Here is a 20,358-nt window from a genome sequence, read left to right on the forward strand (position 1 = left end):
TCTTGGGCGCATCTGAGTGAAAGGTATAATTAATCACGATGTGACAGAAAGCTGATGACAGTGGAATCCGAATTAAGTTGACAACCGTTAACGAACAAGTACATTCAGCTTTTCGATGATAAATATTCGGTGCATCAGTCAGGGAATTAAAGTCGTCCCATCTGTGCAATCATGAGAGAGAAGCCGCTTTTCACCCTGGAAGTTCTATAAATACCAAAGGCATCCTTCAAAAAAGGGGTTAACCAGTTCACCATCTCGCGAGTTCACAAGTTTTATTCATAGCATAGCCTTGTCCTGATTTTCTTTTTACTTTAAAGTGGACGCGAGAGAAGGAGGTTATGCTGATAAATCATTCTATAAGCTTGGGAGAGTGCCAGAAACTGCCAGAACAGAGAGAGGGCCGACGCCTGCGGAAGCAGGAACATCTTGAACTGAATAGAGATTGACAATGTAAAAGCCTCAGTAGTAAGGAATTGCAACCAGGCTCTCTACCTTTATCTTCCATTGTTATTTTGTACTCAAACTCATTTATGAAATGGAATTTACTTTTCTATATTTGTTCACTTTCTGTTATTTACGCATGATAGCTAAATCTGTTGAATGGGTTGAGAAGCATTTAGCTAGCACAACTGGGAATCTTCATTCTATGCGATTATCTTGTATTATGTATGCTTCATTCATCCATTAGAGATACTCGGGAGGGTAGTCTAAGGACTAGATCTAGGCTTGGGAAATTTAGGTTAGAATCTAGGCTCAGGAGAGTTAGATTAGAATGCATAATCAAGAGATAGAAGCTTAGAAATAAGCACTATTTGCTATTAACACATCATATGCATCCTAGAGATATGATATGATTGTGTGTGGCCACCTTGCCTTTATGCATCTTGCATCATCGCATAGGACAAGAGTAGAGACTTAGGAATAAGCTCTGTGGACACTTTTGCATTCAACACACGCTTCTTAGACTTAGGAGCATCGCATTTTCATTGGAAAATTACTTGTTGTGCATGGTTGTAGCATGATCACATAGTTTGACGCACTCCCAAGTAACTCTAGCTAAAGACCTTCTCAACCCGTTGATTCGCATACTCAGTGCATCTATCACACAATCTGACTTTTCTTAAATCTGCTGCATTTTTCTAAAAATTACCACTGCAATCTATTTTCACGAGTCCCTGAGTTCGACCCTAGACTTACCAGGAAACTCAGTGGAGTTTACACTTGCATTCCGCTAAGGAAATTTGAGTGTTCAACGTAATTTCACCATCACATTTCATCCACATTTCCACATCATAAAATAACGCATCAAGTTTTTGGCGCCGTTGCCAGGGACTTCGGCAAAATAGTGTGCTAAAATTAATTTTTCTGATTTCTTTGCAGACTCTCAATCTCTGGCGAATTACGATCTGGAGATTGAGAGCACATTCAGACGGAGATTAAGAGACCGCCAACAACAACAGCCAGATAAATTAGAGATGGCGGAGCAGCCTGGAAATGGAGCACCAAATGAAAACAATGTCATGGCGAATCCAATCCTTCTGGCTAATGATCACAATAGAGCCATTAGGGACTATGCATTGCCAAACCTCTATGATTTCTCTCCAGGAATCATGAGGCCTGCCCTCGATGGAAGCAGATTCGAAATGAAAACCGTGATGCTGCAGATGATCTAGACTGCAGGATAATTTGAGGCCGGCGTGGCGAGGACTCACATGCCTACCTCCATAGCTTTATTGAAATCTACAATACTTTTGTGTTCCCAAACATCTCTGCCAAAGAAGTTTGACTAACTTTGTTCCCATTTTCTCTTTGTAATCAGGCAAGGAAATGGGCGTATTCTCTCGAGCCGGGAGAGATCACTTCATGGGAACAGGTTGTTGAGAAATTTATGAAGAAATACTTTCCACCTATTGAGAACGCTAGACGAAGGAAACTCATAACAAATTTTGAACAAGACGTGGACGAATCGCTCAACGATGCCTGGGCGAGGTTTAAGAGGTTGGTCAGGGATTGTCCACAAAATTGTTTGGCAGACTGCCTTCAGATGGAAATCTTTTATCATGGTTTGAATCCCGCTTTGCAGACCGTTGCCAATGCGATAGCCGCTGGTGATCTGCTTGATAAGACGTATGACGAGGCTAAGAATATCTTGGATCGCATCTCTAAGAACCACGAAGATTGGAAGGAGAGTGATTAGAGACTGAGAATTAAGGATAACGACGCAAGTAATGGTGCTATTACTTCAGTACAAAATCAGATGACCGCAATGATGAACTTAATCAGGGTATTGCAATCAGCAACCCAACACCACAAAATGGGCAAATCAATGCAATTAGTCAAAACACCACAAGGTGTGCGACTTGCAGTGATGAGCACACAATGGAAGAATGCCCAAAAAATCCACAGTCCATTTACTTTGTAAAAAAAATCCCTTTTCGAATACCTACAACCCCAGGTGGAGAAACCACCGAGGTTGAGATTGACTGTGAATATTATACAAAGAATGTGTTATGCAGTGGCAAGGCTTTATGTATGAAGCAGAAAGAGAAAAGATAATTAATATAAATATCACAAGTTTCTTAATTGCGTTAAAGATATAAGTATGGTTCCGCTTTCCCTTGGTGTACATCTCTCGGTGATCGGTCGCGTTTCCCACCTTTGTGGTGAAACAGGGATGAACGTAGTGAATGCAAGGTTGCTTCCATCTTTGGAATTACTTCTTGCTTTAGTTAACGCATTCTTCTAACCTTCTCTCGACAAATCAAAATGGCATCTTCACTTCTGCTCTCACAGGCGAAGATGTCGTCTAGCATGCTTTAGCTAAACATCTTTATTTCTTTAGCATAAATTAAGTTACTTTTTTAATTCATATTAATCACCATGGAATTAAGAAAACATCATGGAGAAAGCGATTCATGGAGGAACAAAAATAGACAGAAATGTGGAAATGAAATGATCACGACAATTAATTATAAAATCAATCGTCTAATACATGGTTGTGAATGATTTAGACTCAAAAGATGAAATACAATTGATGAATAAGAGTTAGAAACAGATACAGAAGAGTGTCAATGTCTTGACACAGATCTGGATGGAGAAATCGCTTGTCGGTGTATGGAGTGAATGGAAGGATGAGGTTCCCTCTCAGGCTTGCTCAACCAATAGAGTTGATCTAGGTACAGAGCTTCACGACAGAGATTTGGAATGATTCGCCCTGAGACTCACCTCTCACCCTTGTCTCTTTTCTTACCAGATCTTCTCCGATAAGCACTCAGATCAGCCTCTCTCTCAATAGCCTTGTATCAATAATCCCCCATATCAAGTATATCTTTCAGTGAATTCTTTAAGGGTATTTATAGATGAAAGTTTTGATTCTCTGACTTGTGGTCCCCACTTTATTGTTATGGAAATTCTGAGAATGGTGGAATAAATATTCCTTCTGTTATGCAATCAATCCGTCAAAAATGCACAACAGTTAGTTGTACACGTGTTGAAATCCTCCGGATTGCGTTGCTCATTTGCATCTTTCGATCGTGTGCCCACATGCGATTGTTGCATGCGCCGTCTTGCATTGATCGTCTATTCATTCCTGAATGATTGGCGCAATGCGACGTAGATGCATTAATCTTTCTCTCTTGAGCCATGAGCCCATACGATGACTTGATTTCCTTTAAAACTGACTTGAAATATTCTTTTCTACCATCGCAATTGTGTTACTGGGTGTATTGATGACAATTTATAATTCTTGTATTTCTTAGCTAATTTCCGTACAATTGACACAACTTTCCTCTCTTTTGGCCACAATATCTAAATAGAGCAGTATAAATAACTTGTATTTCTACAAGTTATCAATCGCCACAATGAAGGATGCATCAATATACAATGCGGGCGATGACGCAAATTTTGGGGTGTATTCTTCCTTATCTCTATTTCAAATTTTGCACTATCGCATCACATTTTAGTTTTAAAAGTTTTATCATCGCATCCTCTTTGATTACAGCAATCATTCAACATGGATAAATTTAGTGATTTAACGCATACTGTCTCTTTGCCAATTATGATTTCAATGATGAAAACCATGCTTCTAGTTCTTTCGTATATACTAGAGTCATCTTACTTTAAGATAGTCATCTCATGAAATATTTCTAGAAGTTAGGGGGTTGCTCGCTTTCTTTCAAACTATTTTTACAAAGCATTCTAAGAACATCACATAACTTATATCAATCTTGTGGTAATGAGGACATTGCCACATTTTAAATTTAGGGGTGAGGTACTTATTTTCGACCTTGCTAGTTTCAAAAAAAAAAAAATTGAAAATAATAACTCCACTGCCAACGCAATGGGGAAACCCATGTTGATAAGTGTTAAGTTGTGAAGAGCACTTACCCGTAGTTGAATGTCTGCATGACACGCATGTGGGCAAGCCAAAACGAAAGTAAGTCAGTAGGATCAACGCATAAATAAATGACCACAACTCCACTTCCAAGTAGGTATAAGTTTAGTCTGAGGAAGAGCACATTGCTCGTAGTTGGATGTCCGCATGACACACGTGGGGGCAAGCCAAAATGAAGGAAAGGCACTCGGATCAGCGCAAGGTCAGAAAAGAATAATAATGTCAAGAAATATGCAAGGATAAAATCATTCGATATCCCGGTGGAAAAGTTTTCTTTTTGAAATAAATCATGCGATGTTCCGGAATTTAGTAAAGTTCTTTTGAAAGTTAAGCTTGCAATCCCTAGGTCTTAGAAATATTTTAAGAGGAGACTTGAATAAGACTTAAGGAAACTTTGGTATATAGGATTTGAATGAAGTACTCTTGAGAAATCTAGGAAAAGAACATTGTGGTCAACTTGCTGAAGGAAATCTTTAGCTTATGCTTGAGGACAACCATTGTTTAAACTTGGGGGTGTGTTAACAGGCAGAAATGCAGTTATCATAGTGTTAATTCTTAAACAATTTTAGCTTGCGTTGATAAAACATGTTAAGTTGCGACCAAAAAGCATTAAATTCATAATATTGCGGTTGCATACGTTCGTCGCATAGGAACAGTTGATTTTTGTATTTTTTTTGCAGAAAATGCGTTGACGCAAGGTGAAAATTGTGATCATAGGAAATCATTGGCCGAGCGTAGCCCTACCGTAAACTTTGCATTGATTGTGCTTGCAACATTTGCTCAAGAAGGATTTCCGCAACCTGGTCAGTGCAATTTGGTGGGTGCATCTAGGTGAAAGGTATAATTAATCACGATGGGACAGAAAGCTGATGATAGTCGAATCTGAACTAAGTTGACAACCGCTAACGAACAAGTACATTCAGCTTTTCGGTGACAAATATTCGACGCATCAGTCAGGGAATTAAATTCGTCCCATCTGTGTAATCATGAGAGAGAAGCCGCTTTTCACCATGGAAGTTCTATAAATACCAAAGGCATCCTTCAGAAAAGGGTTTAACCAGTTCACCATCTCTCGAGTTCACAAGTTTTATTCATAGCTTAACCTTGTTCTTAGATTTTCTTTTTACTTTAAGGCGGACGCGAGAGAAGGAGGTTGTGCTGACAGATCGTTCTGATCAGCTTGGGAGATCACCGAAAGATGCCAGAACAGAGAGAGGGCCGATGCCTATGGAAGCAGGAATATCTTTGGAACTGAATAGGGATTGACAGTGTAAAAGCCTCGGTCAGCAAGGAATTGCTACCAGGCTCTCTACCTTTATCTTTCATTGTTATTTTGTACTCAAACTCATTTATAAAAATGGAATTTACTTCTCTATATCTGTTCACTCTCTGTTATTTACGCATGAGTAGCTAAATCTGTTGAATGGGTTGAGAAGCATTTAGCTAGCACAACTGGGAATCTTCATTCGCCTATTAGAGATACTCGGGAGGGTAGTCTAAGGACAGGATCTAGGCTTGGGAAAGTTAGGTTAGAATCTAGGCTCGGGAGAGTCAGATTAGAACGCATAATCAAGAGATAGGAGCTTTGGAATAAGCACTATTTGCTATTAACGCATCGTATGCATCCTAGAGATATGATATGATTGTGTGCGGTCACCTTGCCTTTATGCATCTTGCATCATCGCATAGGACAAGAGTAGAGACTTAGGAATAAGCTCTATGGACACTTTTTCATTCAACACATGCGTCTTAGACTTAGGAGCATCGCATTTGCATTGGAAAATGACTTGTTGGGCATGGTTGTAGCATGATCGCATAGTTTGATACATTCCCAAGTAATGCTAGCTAAAGACCTTCTCAACCCATTCATCCGCATAGTCGGTGCATCTATCACATAATCTGACTTTTCTTAAATCCGATGCATTTGTTTATTTTTCACTAATGCAATCAACAACAAAACGAAAATTAATTGAGTTACAAGTCACCACAAAGTTTTCTAAAAATTACCACCGCAACCTATTTTCACGAGTCCCTGAGTTCGACCCTGGACTTACCAGGAAACTCAATGGAGTTTACACTTGGATTCTGCTGAGGAAACTTGAGTACTCAATGCAATTTCACCATCACATTTCATCCACATTTCCACATCATAAAATAACGCATCACAATGCATATTTACTGAAAGCTATGCTTTTCGATGAATATGAGGATGCATTAGTATAGAATGCTTTTGGGCAACTTTCATTAAGAGATAAGAATATGCAAGTTCAGCATGAGTAGCTCAGTACTGAAGGATTAAATGAGAAGGTACTGAAGCTCGGTCTTAGATTTGAATAGCTCGATACTGAAGGACACATAGAAGGTATCCGAGTAGCTTAATACTAAAGGACACGGAGAAGGTATCTGAGCAGTAGTACCTAAGGTATGACGGTACTTAAACTAGAATCACACGAATGAAAGAAAAGTTGTTATTGGTAGTGCTGAGATCACTCCACACTAGCTATGGATTGACGTGGAGGAATTGAGTAAAGGTTATCTCTCAACTAAGGATGCAAATTATGTTTTTAGGAAGTGAACAAAAGGGTTCCTTCCTAGTTAAGTAGTAATGCAGTAAAGAATGATAAAGAGTGACCAAAAGGGCCACTCTAGACTAATAGACTAAGGCACAGTCTAGAAAAGCATGAAAAAGGGCTATGTGATGTTAATGATGACATGAATAATAGTTGTCAAGTTATGTTTTCAATTAAAGCTTTCAATTTTAATGTCAAATTTATGTATGAAAGTTATGCTTTAAATATTAGTCACTCATTGTTCTTCTAGCTCATGTTTTCAAATATTTTCCTTTCAGATAGCGGTCAGTTCCCTAAAGACCTCTCTGCTGCTGCTCTACCACTCAAAGAGTCGGGTTGAAGGAAGCTTAATTGAAGACCTGTATTAGTTAGAACACATGTCTGTCATATCATTAATAGTATTCTAGATGGGGCTCACTAAATTGTAATATTCATGTAAGAACAATGCTATGAAACCCTGCAATATAAATGTGTTAAGTTCTGAGTTAATTTGTTTAGTATATTGATGAAATATACGTATTCAGGGTATGAGCAAATTTAACAGGTTAGATGGGCAGTAAGTGCCAGCAAAAGGGTTGGTTGCAGTCATCAATCCATCCAAGTTAAGAGGGTAATCTAGAGTATGGTGTGAGAGGATCAAATCCTTATCTCCATATACGAGCATATAGTCTCTCGTTCTCAAAAGATACTTGAGAATCTTTTTGACCACCGTCTAGTGATCTAATCCTGGATTGGACTGATAACGACTGACAATCCCTACTGCATAGTAAATGTCAGGTCGAGTACATAACATTGCATACATAAGGCTTCCAACAACCAAAACATAGGGAATCCATCTCATTATCTCAACCACTTGAGGTGTTTCAAGACACTATTCCTTAGACAGAATAATTCCATACCTGAAGGGTAATAAAACCCTCTTGGGATTCTGCATCGAGTACCTGATCAACATCCTGTCAATGTACGATGCCTTAGACAAGGCCAACCTCTTGTTCTTACGATCTCGAATGATCTGGATCCCTAGAACATACTGCGCCTCTCCCAATTCTTTCATTTGGAATTAGGTGGCTAGCCACTTCTTAATGTCAGTCAATAAACCTACATCGTTCCTAATGAGTTGGATATCATATTGAGTTGTTAATGATTTTCTTGTAAACACGACGTTCATCAACTTCTGATTGAAGCCAAATGATTCGATCGCACTATCAAATCTAATGTTCCACGATCTAGACACCAGTTTCAGCCCATAAATGGACCTATTAAGCTTGCAAACTCTTTTCTCTTGATCTGGAACAATAAACCCCTCTGGTTGAGCCATGTAGATTGTCTCCTCAAGATTACCATTCAGAAAGGCAGTCTTCACGTCCATTTGCCAAATCTCATAATCATAAATTTTGGCCATTGACAAGAGAATCCTGATATACTTCAACTGACAACAGGTGAGAAAGTTTCCTCATAGTCCACTCCCTCAACCTATGAATAAACCTTTGCCACGAGTCTAGCCTTAATGGTCTGCACCTTTCCATCTACACCTTGTTTTCTCTTGTAGATCCACTTACACCCTATAGGTTTTACCCGATCAGGCTGATCCACAAGTTCCCAGACAGAATTGAGGTACATACACTCCATTTCCTGATCATGGGTTTAATCCACTCCTCTTTGCCAACATCCGCCATTGCTTGCTTATAAGACAATGGATCCTCAACTCCATCATCAGATATGATGTTTTAGGTTTGTATCAAACCCATGTAGTGATCTGGTGGGTTCGCAACCCTCCCACTACGTCAAGGCATTCTCAACACTTGAGATGGTTGACTAGATGAATCGACATCAACAACTCTTCTTGATATATCAGTCTGTTCAACAACTCTTGTTGAACTCTCAGTAGTCTCACTGGAAATCTCATGTAAAACAAGCTTGCTTTGTGGTTTATAATCCCTTGTGTAGTCTTCTTCCAAGAAATAGCATTTGTCGACACAAACACCTTATTCTCACTTGGATCATAGATGTATCCACCCCTCGTTTCCTTGAGGTAGCCTACAAAAAGGCAAACTTTCGAACACGGTTCAATCTTCTTAGGGTTAGTGATGGTTTGGAAAAGGAAATAAGAAAAATAAATATGTTTTTCTTATGCTATGCATTGATCTCCATGTGTCGATGGTCATGTGTTGGAATAGAAAATATAAAATATGTGTTTAAGTATGTATGTGATGACCATACGTTCCTATCACAAGTTTTTTTGCTCTCTCGCCAAGTATAACGAGAATGCAAGTTTCTCGAGATGATCTAAGGTCAAACACAGGGACTTGTAACTCAATAATGTTCATGAAGTGATGCATTTGAGGCGATGAATAAAGGTAAAAAGACAGAATTTAAAGGATTATGTGCTACTCCTACTCCTAACTAAACAGATTGAGTGATGGAAGTTTAACTATGAGAATAGGTAGAGATGCAGGAACTATTAACACGTAATAAGATGCATGAACAAAAAGAATTGTGGAGGGGATAAATTCACCGCAGCATTAAGCTTGGTCGTAAGGGTTATCCCAATTCGCCACACTAATGCATCGCACACCTCTCAGTGGTCAGCCTCATGCTTATATCTCTATAACGCATGGTTGCGTTGAGCATAAGATTATTCCTATCTCTAGGAACACTGCTTACTTTGCTTAGTGAGTTCCACCTACTTACCCCCTGGGCAGTGGTTATAGCTACTCAGCTTATAGACAAGCATTACAATAGCCTCGTAATAAGCAAAGAGGATTGACTCGTTATACTTGAACAACGTACACCTCTCGATGGGTTGCTACATGCGTCATATCTCTATGTCACATGATTGAGTTTGCGATAACTCTTACAATCTACACTTAACTCACTACAATGAAAGTAAAAGATGATAAAGAATAAGAATATGATGAAGATGGTGTTGAAGGAACTTAAAGAAATGCATTGATTACCAAATATATTAATGTCTTAAGCCAAAATGTAATACAATACAAAGATAAGAAGAAAGATGGAGGGCTTGATGTAGGCAATCTCTTGCTTCCATCAGATGTATGTCAAGGTTGCCAGTGGTGCCATGGATGGGTGGTGAAGTAGTCTCTCTCGAGCTCTATCTCCTGCGAAACTCCGATTGTCATTCGGAATGGGCTGTGGAGGTGAAGAATCCTCAAAGAGTGTCTGCTTATGCTTTCATCTGTGATCACAAGGATCTGCCTTAAGGCAAAAACTCAGATACTTTGAATTTGGGCTCTAAGGCTATATTTAAAGGGCTCAAATGCTGACAGCATTGGTGGTCCCGCTCTGAATCACTGCCACTTCTGACGCAGTAGGTGAAATGTCAACATGATCTTATCTTTTTTATACTCCTAAGGTATGTGTTCATGCTTGTTTCTCCTGAAGTATCAACGCATTCCACTCACTTTGCGATCAACCTTCTATCACGATTATCACTATGTAGTTGCGGTATTCCATGCGACGAACTGGTCTTCATGAAGATCAATGCATGCGATCATCTTTGCGATGGTCTGAGATCAATGCAAGTGATCGATTCCTACGATTGCTACAAAAGTAGATATTTTGATGCCATATAACGCTTGATATAGGGTTAGCGAGGATTTTTAATGCTGATTGATGCAAGCTCTCTTTTCACACGAATTCTTAGTATTATCAACACATATTCTACTTGTTAGCCCTCATAATTCTAAGTAAAAGGCTACACTAACTTGTATTAAAGTGGCGTAAACTACCTTTACGGCCTCTCCACAACTCAAAAGGCATTTCATAAACACTTTTTGAGGGAACGTTGTTCAAAATGTAACATGCAGTCTCCACTATAAATAACAAAAGGAGTATGGAAGATGAGCATAACTCATTATAGACCAAACCATGTCCAACAGGGTTCTGTTTCTCCTTTTTGATACACCATTTTGCTGAGGTGTACCTGGAGCCGAGAGTTGGGACATGATTCCATGTTCTATCATACAGTTTTGGAATTCTAAGTCCATATACTCTCAACCACGACGAGATCGTAGTGTTTTTATCTTCTTAGCTTACAAGTTTTCAACTTCAATCTTATACTCCTTAAACTTGTCAAGGGCTTCAGACATACGTTGCATTAGGTATAGATACCCGTATCTTGAATAATCATCTATGAAATAGATGAAATATTCATACACACCTTAAGCTCTAAGACTCTCAGACCACAGAGGTCTGAATGTATAAGCACTAAGGTTTCCTTGGCTCTATAGCCTTTTCCAGTAAATGCTCGTTTGGTCATCTTGCCTTCAAGGCATGATTCACACACCGACAAGGAGTATTCTTCTAAACTCTTTAGAAGTCCACATTTGATCAACTTCTCAATCCTATTGAGGTTGATGTGACCTATCCTTATATGCCAAAGATGCACGTTTTTCTTAGGAGAAACCTTTGGTCTTTTTGCAGTTGTCGCTGTTTTGAACATTTTAGTATTAAGCAAGGCTTTTAAGACTAACGACCTTAGTACATACAAGTTATTTTCCATTGAACCAAAACCAATCTCCATAACATTCTTGAAAATAAACACTTTACTCTCAAAAAAGGAGACGATATAAACTTGTTCAATCAGACAACAAACCGAGATTAAGTTCCTCTTGATATGAGGAACTACAAAAAAATTATCCAGTAACAGATAACGTTTCTTGTCCAAAAATAATTTCAGCCTGCCTACAGCAGCAACTGAAACAACCTCACTAGTACCGACTCAAAAGTCAACTCTTCATCTTCCAACACTTTCCAGGAACTAAATTCTTGGTAGGAAGAACTTACGTGATTAGTAGCACCTGAATCAAGTATCCAGGCAGAATCATCATTCTCTACCAAACACGTCTCAAAGACCAATAAATCACATTTACTGTCTTTAGACCTATTCCTCTTCTGGAGACTAGTGGGATCAGTATCAGAACCTAAATAAGTTCCAAGGTCCATTTCAAAGAATAATTCTCGTCAATGAACTTCACCCGAGTTAGCAACAATTGATTTCTCTTTTAGTCCCTTGACATTCAAGAAAGACTGAAGATTATATTTGGAATTGATACTACTGGTTTTTTTGTCATCCATCCTTTTTTGCTCAAAAAGTGAGAACTGACGTTCAAATAATTTTTGCAACGAGTCCATGATCTCACATGCAATGACCATGTTCTCAACCCTTTTGGTTAATGCATTAGGTATGCTAGCCAAAATGTGAAGTCGGACCATTGAATTAGCCTTCGTTCACACCTTATATGCATTACAGACATTTTGCGGTGCATCAAGGGTAGGAACTTGAGGACACTCCTCAACCATGATAAAATCGAGATTGTTTACCACGGAATACGTTTTAAGAGACTTTTCCCAATATATGTAATCTGTCATATTAAAAGAGGCAACTAACAGAAATCATACATGTTGCTGAAAAAACAAACACATTGATCTACATTAGATTTTAGCAAATACTCTTGAAAAACAACATCCAATTTGATTTAGCAAAATCTAAATGAACCCCATGTGATATCTAGTTTTGCAATGCTGCTTCAGTGGTTTAGGACAAAAGCCACCGAAGGGTAGTCAATTTATCCCTCCTCTGAATTGAGACACACTCAACCAGTCATTAAAACAAGAACAACTTTTGTTCCTATAATGACTAGCCATCATTGATTTGGTCAAGAAATCATTAACTTGCTTAAAAATTTCCCGTAAGTGTGACCCTTCGTTTTACATCCTAGAGTTCCACCTCAATTAGCCAATTCAAAGGGAAAAAATCTGATTGGGGAAAAAACTAAAGCGTCTTGATCCATTTCTGGAGTTCACCTTGATATTGACCAACCGCACAAAAAACTGTCCAAAGGGGGATGCTCCTAGGGTGTCATGAAGCGGTGCAAGAAGATCTCACGGTGCAAACCTATGAAGGAGAGCATAGGACATGTTAACACACATCCTTCACCCACTTTCTATAAACACTCTCTTCGTCTACCTTGATATTGACTCATGCAAACACCATCCAAAGGGGGATGCTCCCAGGGAACCCCGAGGCCAAGAATGAATCTCACGGCATGAACATTCAGGGAGAAACATGAGTGGAATTGACATATCATATATATCTTTTCATCCCATTGAGTATTTTATAACCTACGGTTTAGTTTACTTAGAAAAACACGATTAACTATTTTAACTAAGTGACTTTTTAGGTTCACCCAAAAGTAACTTTTACTTTGGAAAGTTGAACAACTTTTAATCATCGTTCATTAAACTCTTTAACAAAGTCTTCGATCAATTGTTGCATGCTTGTAGCAAATCTATCTAATTCACCTTTCCAGGTAGGTTCCCAGGTAGGAGTGTTATATTTCCGTTAGCTTAAGTACCCCAACCTAGACAGAACCAACGTTAGACAAAAGGTCCCTTATAGATAGATTTAATACAAATTTAATCTCTTATGGAAATCAATTTAATCATATTAAACCGACTCAAAAGATTGACTTAGGTATCTGATCTCATTAGAACAAGGAACTTAGGTCTATCTCAATCCAATTTTAAAACCCTTTTAAAACATGAGTTCACCTAAGTTCGCATGCAATTCTTTCTTATAGATTTTAGTTCTAATTTCCATTATAACACTCGTAATAGGAAACAACTAAAACAAAGCACAATGCAAAGCAATTCATACAAGGCATTCATAACTCTTATAAACAAGCCTAAGTGTCAGGCTCCATGCATTATTCATTCATTGCTATTTTTATACAACACTTATATAACAAAGCAATGAACCAAGCATATATCCTCTCGTACACCTTATATTATAACTCTTATATTATAAAGAGGATGCATGAATATGCTTAATGCATGCATAAATAGAAATCTTATATTTCAGGATGCATGAGCATGCTTTCTTGTAATTTCGTCATTAACCATATTATAACACTTATAATGTATGATGCATGAATAAAATGAATAACCTAAGGTAGGTTTTAAATCTATATGTCATACGCTATGGCATATAAATAAACATCTCATGTACATTAAGTAAAAGTTGATGAACTTGGATAATTAGCCTCAAATCCTAAAAAAAAGAAAAAAAAAAGACAAAGCTAACTATTACAAAGAGCAATTGAGTCAATGGGTTCAAACAAGCGAACCGGGTCTTGAACCGTCTGGGCGAAGAACACGTCTCCTTGATCGTGTAACAACTCCTTATGATTGTCTACACGATAGAGTAAACTCTTTACTCAATCATTTAACAACGTTGTATGAGCATAAATGGTTAGGATCGGACCATTTGTAGCACTTCACAATACTTGTAAATAACTACAAAGCAGGCCATATCCGTAGTGTGACCAGGATAAGGTATCTCTCCTTTATCCTTATACTACAGACCATTTATATTGTTACTTAAGGCATGCTCCACTTGTATGTCTCACATACATGCTTAAGTTACATAAAATAACCACATATCTTAATTTATTAGATATGAGTAAATGCAAATAAAATAACATTTATTTTATTAATAGCAATATGTACAAATTATTTACAAACAACGAGACTCCAGGAGAATTAGAACACCAATCGAGTCCAATTCAATTCACGAACTGAGTAAGGACACCACCACAAGTGTTACCTTTGTATTTTCGGTGTGAGAATCCATGAGTTGTGGGCTCTGTATGATCTTGGATTGAGGAAGAGAGGAGGTCTACGATCGAGTAGACGATCGAGTAAGTAGGAGATAAGAACAATGTCTATCGCATAAACGATGTACTCGATCGTTGAGTAACGTAAGCCTATCGCGTAGATTTTGCTACTCGATCGTGTAGCAACGATCAGCTGAATAACTATCGTATAGTCATCTCTTAGCGATCGTGTATGCTCTGTCAATGTTATCGCTTAGTAAAACTCCATTTACTCGATAGCTTTTTCCGTGAGAATTATCTGAATGGATCAACTACTAATTTTGGAAAACAATTTTCCTCTTATCTCATGATTTCCATAATACTTTCAATAACCTCCCACTCAAATAATTATTAGAGAAAAATAAATTAATTATCATATAATCAATATATTATAAATATATATGATAACCAACTTATCATATTATATTTCTAACCTATAGTTTTAATATTTCATCATATGAAACATATAAATTATAGTTCTTTTTCTATTTTATGGTACTTAATATAAATCATATTTATATCAATTCCTCCATTTAAGGTATCTAATACATCACCCCAATTATATCACATAGAATTGAATTTTATCTTGTTAATTTGAACACTTCAAACTAACTCCAAAATCTGATTCTCAACTTGAACACATTGAGCTACCAAGGGAACCTTATGGACCAATAGCTTGAAGCTCCAACGGTTCGTGAATAACTGACTAAACTCTTTAGTCATGAGATCAACCATCCGTTAACCATCGGGCACACCACTAAAGACCTACAGCTACACTCTTCTAACTACAGAAATATTTCTGTGTCCTGATGCTTGATTTTTTGAAGTGGAAATGTGGATGATATGCGTTGATGAAATTGCATTGTGCACTCAAGTTTCCCCAGCAGAATCCAAGTGTAAATTCCTCTGAGTTTCCTGGTAAGTCCAGGGTCGAACATAGGGGCTTGTGAAAACGAATTGCATTGGTAATTTTTATTAAAACCTTGTAGTAACCGAGTAAATAAATTGTTGGTTTGTTGTTGATTACGTTAATAAGAAAATAAACAAATAAGGCAGATTTGAGAAAGGCAGTAGTGTGATAGATGCAATGAGTATGCGATGAACGGGTTGAGAATATCTTTAGCTAACGTTGTTTGGGAATGCGTTAGACTATGCGATCATGTTACAACCATACACAACGAGTCATTTTCCAATGCAAATGCGATGCTCCTAAGTCTAGGACGCATGTGTTGAATGCAAAAGTGTCCACAGAGATTATTCCTAAGTCTCTACTCTTGTCCTATGCGATGATGCAAAATGCATGAAAGCAAGGTGACCGCATACAATCATATCCTATCTCTAGTATGCATGCGATGCGTTAATAACAAATAGTGCTCATTCCTAAGCTCCTATCTCTTAATTATACATTCTAATTTGGTTCTTCCGAGCCTAGATTCTAACCTAACCTTCCCAAGTCTAGATTCTATCCTTAGGCTACGCTCCTGAGTATCTCTAATGGACAAATGAAGCATACATAACACAAGATAATCACAAAGAATGAAGATTCTCTAGTTGTGCTAGCTAAATGCTTCTCAACTCATTCAATTGATTTAGCTACTCATGCGTGAATAACAAAGAGTGAATAGATATAGAGAAGGAAATTCCATTTATATAAATGAGTTTGAGTACAAAATAACAATGGAAGTTAAAGGTAGAGAGCCTGGTAGCAATTCCTTGTTGACCGAGGCTTTTACACTAAAATGTCTATTCGGTTCTAAAGATGTTCCTGCTCCCGCAGGCGTTGGCCCTCTCCCTGCCCTTGAAGCTTTCGACGCTCTCCAAACTTACCGGAATGATCTGCCGTCATAACGTCCTTCCTCGATTTCACCTTAAAATGAAAGAAAACTAAGAACAAAGACGTATGAACTAAGGAATGGTGAACTGATAAACATGTCAACCTCTTCAACTGAAGAATTCCCATGGTATTTATAGGGCATCCATGGTGAAAGGCGACTTCTCTCTCATGGTTGTACAGATGGGACGACTTTAATTCTTGACTGATGCGCCGAATAATTGTCACCAAAAAGCTGAATGTACTTTGTGACCATTATCGGTTGTAAACTTAATTTGGATTCAACTGTCATCAGCTTTCTGTCCCATCGCGATTAATTAGCCTTTCATCAAGATGCGCCCACCATGTGGCGATCCTTCTCGGGCGAATGATTGCGAACAGAATCATCGCAAAGCCTTGCGGTGAAGTTGCCCTCGATCACCAGTGATTTCCTATGATCGCAATTCTTGCATTGCGTCAATGCATATTCTGCACAAAAATACAAAAATCAACTATTCTAATGCGTTGAACGTGTGCGACCGCAATATTATGAAATCGATGCTTAATGGACGAAAATTAACATATTTCATCAACGCATTCCAACATTGTTTAAGAACTTAGCATTATGATAACGTGCATTTCTACCCATTATCACACCCCCAAATTTAAACAATACTTGTCCTCAAGCATAAGCTAAAGATTCCTTTACCAAGTCAACCACAATGTTCTTTTCCTAGATTTCTCAAGGATACTTTGTTCAAATCCTATATGCAAAGTTTCCTTAAGTCTTATTTAAATCTCTTCTTAAAATAATTCTAAGACCTAGGGACTACAAGCTTACCTTTCAAACGGACTTTACTAAATTTCGGAACATCGCATGATTTATTTCAAAAAGAAAATTTTCTACCGGGGTGTCAAATGATTTTATCCTTGCATAAAAATTTTCTTCATTGATATTTTTTTCTGACCTTGTGCTGATCCAAGTGCCTTGCCTCGTTTTGGCTTTCCCCCACATGTGTCATGCAAACATCCAACTACGAGCAATGCACTCTTTCTCAGACTAAACTCATACCTATTTGCAGTGGAGTTGCGGTCATTTAATTATGCGTTGATCCTGGTGACTTACTTTTGTTTTGGCTTGACCCCACGTATGTCATGCGGACATCCAACTACGGGTAAATGCCTTTCACAACTTAACTCTTATAAACATGGGTTTCCCATTGCATTGACAGTGGAGTTGTTATTCTCAATTATTTATTTATTTATTCTTTTTTGAAAAATTAGCAAGCTCAAAAATAAATACCTCACCCCCAAATTTAAAATGCGGCAATGTCCTCATTGCTAAAATATTGAAATGAGTCGTGCGATATTCTTAGAATGCGTTGTAAAGAGAGTTTGAAAGAAAGCTAGCAAACTCCTAACTTCTAGAAATATTTCATGAGGTGACTATCTTAAGACTAAATTGACTCTAGTATATACGAAAGAAATAGAAATATATTTTTCATCATTGAAATCATACTTAGCAAAGAAACAGAATGCGGTAAACTATTAAATTTATCTACGTCAAATGATTGTGGTGATCAAAGAGGATACTCTGAAAACTAAAATGCAATGTGATAGGGTAAAATTTGAAATAAGGATAAGAAAGAATACACACCCAAATTTTGCGCCCGCCCGCATTGTGTATTGACGCATCCATCTTTGTGGCGATCTTTCTTCTTTAGATTGCGGTGATGGAGTAAGATAAGAGATTCTTCACGTAACATCTCCGCAATCCAGCACCTCGATTGTTGCAAGAAAAACAGAGAGAGGGTCAAATTATTTTAAACAAAAAAAATTTGTTATCGTAATCTTTTTTTTTAAAAAAAAAAATAGAACAGTGTAGATAGATATCAGTAAAACAAAGTAATTGCGATAATAGATAATAATGAGTAAGATAAAAGTTCATGAAGTATTTGATGCAAGAAAAGGATATTCAAAAGGATTGCATCCCTAATGAGGTTAAATCATATAATACCCAACGACCACTTATTCCAGGCTGGTTTGTTCATGTCCATGGTGGCTTTTCTCTCTTTTCTTTGTCCTCTTGGATCTTTACTTCCTTAATTCGGAGTTTTTCCCATGAATGCTCATTACTATTTCCCCCTTGCGCACATCAATTTGAGCACGACCGGTTGAAAGGAATGGTCGTCCCAATATGATGGGCGCATCTTTGTCCACTTTATTATCCAAAATGAGGAATTCTGCCGGCAGGATAAATTTATCGATTGAAATTGCGGCATTTTTCAACTCTCCTTCAGGGTGTATTCGAGATCTGTTCGCGAGCAGGAGGATTTCCTTTGTAGGCATAAGTGTGCCGACATTTAATTGTTTGAAGATTGATAGCGGCATTAGATTTATACTTGCCCCAAGATCGCATAGTACTTGGCCACTGAAGGTCCCTCTGATAGAGCATGGGATCGTGAAGATTCCTTGATCGCCCATTTTAGGTGGGATCATAGCATTTTGCGTTGCAGCCACTATTGCAATCTTTCCTTCCTCATTTTGTTCCTCTTTCAATCTTTGCGGAGTTGCTAGTGGTTGGACGTATTCTATTCCAAGATTTAGAGGCTCAAGGGTGGACGTAACTTCAGGGTCTATTTTCTTGGGCTTCTCCAAACTATAGGTCAACGGGTCTTCGGTTGTCACTGCATTCAAGTTGGTCACAATATGCTTCTCCCCTACTTTTGCAGTCATGTTGTCACTTAGCAAGGAGATTGCTAAGCATTGTTCCTTCTCATTACCCCTAGCATTGCAAGGGAGCTCAATTGAGCTCGGCAACACTCCTTGCGGTCTGTTTTTCAACTCGCCCGCAATTTATCCCATTTGGATTTCGAGATTTTTAATGGATGTAGCTTGGTTCTGAAGCACTAATTCATTTTTCTCAATGTATTCTTCAGCAAGCTCTGTAAGGACGAAGATTGTGGTGGTTGTGAGCTGCTAGCTTGGCTTTGCGCTGGACCGTTGTTTTACGAGAAAAATTTGGGTGGCCCTTCTTTTTGTGCCAAGGGTTGAAACCTTTGTTGTTGATTTTTCCACGCAAAATTTGGGTCGTTCCGCCACCTCAGGTTATATGCATTGGAATAGGGATTATCTCTTATGAAGCATACCGAGTGTGGGTTTGTTAGGCATTCCTCCATCTGGTGAACATCTCCGCAAATGACACAACTTGCGGTCGTTTGAGTAATTGCACTGACCTGCCCTTTCTTCACTCCCATATTATTAATTGCGATGCCTCGTATTAAACTCATCATCACAGTCATTTGATTTTGCCGAGATGTCATGGCCCAATTGTTTGCATCATTTTCTTTGATTCTTAATCTTTGAACCCTTTCCCTCTAATCCTCATGATTTTTTGGAAATGCGATCCAGTATACTCTTTGCCTCCTCATATGTTTTTCGAGAAGACCACCAATGGCTACCGCATTGGCGCGGTCTACGAAGAAAGATTCAATCTGTGGTAGAAAATCTCCATTTGTAGGCAATTTGGTAAGCCATTGTGTGGACAGTCTCTTACCAGCCGCTTAAACCTCACCCAAGCATCACTGAGCGATTCGTCATCTTCTTGTTCAAAATTTGTTATTAATTTCCTTCTCCTAGCGTTCTCATTTGGTGGGAAATACTTCTTCATAAACTTTTCCACCACCTGTTCCCACGAAGTAATCTCTATCAATTTGAGAGAATATGCCAATTTCCTTGCCTGATCATACAAAGAAAATGGAAACAGAGTTAATCGAACTTCCTCGATAGAGATTTGGGAACACAAAAGTATTGCAGATTTCAATAAAGCTTCGGAGTGGGCATGCAGGTCCTCGCCATGCCTTCCTCCGAATTGTCCTGTAGTGGATCATTTGCAGTATCACTAGCTTC

The 20,358-nt window shown here is 38.2% G+C and overlaps 2 non-coding genes across 2 annotated transcripts; one reads left to right on the plus strand and one right to left on the minus strand.

The window, feature by feature from the left end:
- Window positions 1-1,921: 1,921 nt before the first annotated feature.
- Window positions 1,922-2,028, minus strand: LOC120072377 (small nucleolar RNA R71). Its single transcript, XR_005480440.1, has one exon. It is a non-coding gene; the product is annotated as a small nucleolar RNA R71 (small nucleolar RNA).
- Window positions 2,029-19,979: 17,951 nt separating this feature from the next.
- Window positions 19,980-20,086, plus strand: LOC120072366 (small nucleolar RNA R71). Its single transcript, XR_005480430.2, has one exon. It is a non-coding gene; the product is annotated as a small nucleolar RNA R71 (small nucleolar RNA).
- The last annotated feature ends 272 nt before the right edge of the window (window positions 20,087-20,358 follow it).

This window comes from Benincasa hispida, chromosome 2 (assembly GCF_027475165.1).
Source record: "Benincasa hispida cultivar pf3 chromosome 2, pf3_genome.v1.1, whole genome shotgun sequence".
In the NCBI taxonomy this organism is placed as follows: domain Eukaryota; kingdom Viridiplantae; phylum Streptophyta; class Magnoliopsida; order Cucurbitales; family Cucurbitaceae; genus Benincasa; species Benincasa hispida.